Source organism: Piliocolobus tephrosceles, chromosome 10 (assembly GCF_002776525.5).
Source record: "Piliocolobus tephrosceles isolate RC106 chromosome 10, ASM277652v3, whole genome shotgun sequence".
NCBI lineage: Eukaryota > Metazoa > Chordata > Mammalia > Primates > Cercopithecidae > Piliocolobus > Piliocolobus tephrosceles.
Genome location: NC_045443.1, coordinates 71,724,594 through 71,729,640, shown reverse-complemented (window position 1 = coordinate 71,729,640; position 5,047 = coordinate 71,724,594).

The window sequence follows — 5,047 nt, the reverse complement described above, 5'->3', positions numbered from 1 at the left end:
GGGCGGGGGGGGGGGGGAAACCGGGGGGGGGGGGTTGGAGGGGGCAGGTAAGGGGGCACGGCACCCCCGGGGGGGGGAAAGGGGGAGACTAAAAAAAAAAAAAAAAAAAAAAAAAAGAAATATATTTCTAAAATTGAAATATAAACCAGAGAGGGGCCAAAATAACTTTAAAAGAAAACTAGACTCTGCTCCTATACACAAGTTACTTTAAAGTTTCCTGGGCTGAGCATGGTGGCTCACGCCTGTAATCCCAGCACTTTGGGAGGTTGAGGCGCGTGGATCACGAGATTAGGAGTTCAAGACCAGCCTGGTCAATATGATGAAATCTCATGTTTACTAAAAATACAAAAATTAACCAGGTGTGGTGGCACATGCCTATAATCCCAGCTATTTGGGAGACTGAGGAAGGAGAATCACTTGAACTCAGGAGGCAGACGTTGCAGTAAGCCGAGATCGTGCTGTTGCACTCCAGCCTGGGTGACAAAGCGAGACTCTGTCTCAAAAAAAGAAAGGATTTCGGTTGTAAGTGTTGCTTGTTTATCAAATGCTTCTCTAAGCAAGTAGCCTTTGAAGTCTTGCTACTCAAAGTGTGGTCCATGGACCAACAGCACTTGTACCATCTGGAAAGCCGATGTTAGAAATGAGGATCTCAGTGTATTCTAATCCATTTAATTTGAATCTAATATTGAATAGGGCTTCTGCTTACCCTTAAAAGTCCAAACAAAATAGTTACAAAATCATGACTCATCTTTATATACTATATTTAATTTTAAGTACCAATGAAAATTGCTCACTCTCTTCTAAAATTAAGAGTCCAAAAATACTGTTAGTTACTGTTTCAATCACTTAGTGAGTTATTTTCCAGTATACTCATAATCTCATTTTGATATTCTGTGACCTATAAATAACATTTTAACTTTAATTACCAACCCCTTATACCCTTAAATAAAATAGAAGGGGAAAGAAGTTAATTGGTTAAAATATAAATGCACTGAAGGGAGGAGGGAAAAGAGAGAGAGAGAATAGGAAATAAAAGAGATATTATAGCCAAGGACCTTATTCACAGCCTCCTTCCTCAATACCCCTTCTATGTTTCCTTTGTCCTCATTCAGCATCTCAACTGGATGCTGTTCTTAATTTAGTGCAGTGATTCAGACTTTCATTTCTGGGGGATTCTAACCCCTCAATAATCCTGATCTTACAAATATACATTTTCTATAGTATTTCATTAAATTACCACTGGACAAATACTAGCAAGGACTCCAGAGGATCTCTGAGGGATACAGAGGAAAGTCTATTTGCCTCCACTGTTTAACAGCAGCCCTATTTTCCCTGAGTGATCAGATTTATTTACCACATTATCTTTGTTGTTGGTAAAGTAGCATAAGGAGTCTCAAGTGATCAGGTGCCTATTCATATTCTTATTTAGTGGAATGACATTTACATCCCACAGTAGGGGAATTTCTTTTTTAAGAAATAAAGATTTCCAAATAAGTAGAACCCAAAGACATGGCTATGGAAAGCTAGATTATTTACAATTAGACCCTTGTTTCCTAGACTAATGATTGGCTACATGAGAAATAACATCATATGTCAATCACTGTCATGGAGTGATCACTGTTAAGAGGTATTACTCTAGGGCAACCTTTCAATGTCACAAAGTCTAGCTAGTACTAAAACTAAGTCATTAATAAGCCATGCCAAGGTTGCTTCTAGACTAAGGGATACATGCAAAAAGCTGTGAGTATCAGTAAATTGTTTCTTTTGTTTTTCTATAAAATGCAATTTTAATAAGTAATGTATGAAATACAGGATAATAAATATACTCAGTAACTCCATAACATTTTGATTCTGACAGAAGCATTATAGTCAGAAAAAACAAATTCAAATCACTCTTTCAAAGAACTGCCCACTTCTTGGTGGAATGAGACCATTTTAATCAATTCATCATCAGATGGTTTCAAGACGTCGCAGGTTATAATGACATGTTACAGTCTCAGCATTGATATTTATCATGGTCTTTTTGGTTCTTGATAGTGACTATAGCCAAGTTATTGTTGGAGAAGTAAAATCTTTTTCAGACTTTGGATAATATCTTTTCCTATGAACATGGCTTCTTTGTTTTTGAGTCTCTCAAATACAAATATATTTATCCAACTTTCTTTTGACTTCGGAGTTTTCTCAATCACACTTCTAATCAATGATGGAATGCTGATGCACATTGTTCAGCTTATGACTTGGAAAATCGGTTAACACCTGATTCATGATAAGTAGTTGAGGTCTCATAGTTAGTGTCCCATTGAGAGCTATTCATTTCCTGTCAGAACCCACTAACAACCTGGTGGATTATTTTGAAAAGGAGGAAATTTCATTTTGATGGTGTGTACAGAGTCACCTAAAATCCTAGAGGCCTGCTCTATGATTTTCTTAGTATTTTACCGCAGGCAAAAGAATATTCTGAGAGAGTAAGGGGAGAGTCAGAATCCCTTGCATTCTAAAAAGCATTGCCAAAGCTACCTATTCAAAGACAAATGAACATAAAGACACGTACCCTCAGAGGAATTTTTCTGAGCTCAATTCTCCCCAACTCTGCAAACTATGTTTTTACCACTACCAAAGTATTTATCATGTCAAAATCTAATTTCCTATTTATTTCCTTACAAGCAACATTATACTGGGAAGGCAAAAATCATACCTTTATTTTCGTAAATCATTCATGTCCCCCTGAGTAGCTGGCAGATAGTATATGATGAGAAAATGAATTAATATGTAATTTCTCACCCTATACCCAAGAAAAAGGCCTAGGAGAAAAAAAAAAAAAAAAAGACTAAAGAATTCAGGTAATCCCTGCAGGACTTTAATTGGCCCTGTAATTCTGGTCTCTTTTTCTCACTCCTGGACTTTACATGTGTAATTTGTCCTAGATAAAAGGCAAAAAAGAAAAAAAAAAAAAAAACCTTGATCAATTTTACATAAATCATAAATTCTATTTTCTTGTCTCATGTGACTTTCCGTCTTCCATTCTTTAGGTCTTCTTAAACAAAAAACAACTCTTGATTTTTATGAATTTTGAGAATCCCAGTATGCAGCCACTTGTCAAGTTCTCTGAATGTTTGGGGATTTGGGTATTAATTCTGACAACCAAATTTGCAAAGCTGTGAGTTCATGTTTTTCTTTCAAAAATATGAAAAAAGTAGGCTATGAGACTATGAACTATTGCAATTTTCAAAAGAATAAAAGGTATTGCTTTTTTTGTTGTGGGTGATAAGAGGGACTTCAACTAAACTTTTTTAAGTCTCAGATTCAAATACAAAGGAAACCAATATACATAAAGTACATGCTGATGGTGTTAGAAATAAAGACCAAGTGAATATAATAAGTGAGTGTTTCAAATCCCTTTAATTTATGTTAAAATGTGTCCCTGGATGAAAGACAAAATGTACTGCCCATGGCTAACTGAGGTACTCAAATTAAAACACAACTAAGCAGCCATGGCTGGGTGAAGGAGGAGTCATGATGGTGTGTTGAGAAAGGCATAGTGAAAGTGTCACAGGACCTCCCTTTCGACAGTCAAGCCAAACAAGTTCCTGTTGTCAGAGCCAAGATAAAATGGTGGCTAGAACACCAACGTGCACTACCCAACACCTGCCAGACTTCTGGTTTGGGGCTTGAAAACCATCCAATCAGAGCTCGACTGTTTTGACCCATCAGAACTGAACAAATTTGATATGTTTATATGCGTAAATGGACCTGATTGAGAACCAGAACAAGAACTTTCCCTATTTAAGCCAGACTTTCCCTATGTTCTTCTGGGAGCATACTTTCACTTGTACTGGAAGGCTGTGTCTCCCCAGCCTGCAGATTGATTTTGTAAGAAAATAAAGTTCTTCCTCTTTCCTCCACAGGTCTCATGATCTTTAGTTAGCATTTAAGTTTCTGGTGAACTACTTGTATCATAGTGCATGATCTATTTAACATAATTCAAATAGAGGAATAAAGGGTTTTTCTTTATTATTGTTATTTTTAAGTTTTCAATCACAGCTAGGAGAGTAGTCATGCCTAGAGAAATCCAAAGCCTGAAGCAAACCACCCCACAGCTGAATGTAATCAAGATCAGCTTGCCCCCAGCAATGAGTAATTAAGGGCTTATTATTGTATGCCACTGAAATTTTATGGTCATTTTATAAGCAACTTACTTCTCCATGACCAGGTGGACATGATTCATGCTCTGAAACTATGTATGCCATCTACTTCAAACTGAAGCTGTCATTTAATTTGCATTCCATCAATTGAATCAGATAATAGGATCTATTGTAGCCTGTAAAACTGACAATGTCTCCTTTCTTCAAGTCGCACTGACGTAAGAAGAGTTGTATTTTTATAGAAAGAAAATATTTTCCCTAATCGCCATCAAAGGAGCCTTGTACACAATCTCTAGGTGAAGAATGACTTTGTAATTGGAGGCATAGAGTAATTGTAAATGATAAGTCACCTATCACTTAAAAGGGAAACTGCAGAACCACCACAAGATAAATGTTTATATTTTAGTTCAGCATATAATTCTCTGTAAAATAGAGTTCAGAATGACTCAAAAGTTAAAGTGATTCATGTGTTTTGTTGATGGATAGGAAAGAAGATGTTTTGAAAAATAGGAAATAGCCTCTTTCCTAGAATACCTACAATATACGTAAACATGTAATGCACATACATAATGTATATCATTATGAGCTGAATTGTGTCTCACAAAATTCATAACTTAAAGCCATAACTCTCAGTACTTCTGAATGTGACTGTATTCAGAGACAGAACCTTCACAGAGGTGAGTTACTATGAGGGTATAGGGTGGGCCCTAATTCAGTCAGATTAGTATTCTTATAGAAGAGAGTGTACACAGAGGAGAGATCATGTGAGGACACAGCGAGAAGACAACCATCTGCAAGCCAAGGAGCGAGGCCTCAGAAAAAACCCACCCTGCCAAGAGCTTGATCTTGGACTTACAGCCTCCAGGACTGCGAGCAAATGAATTTCTGTTTTATAAGCCACTCAA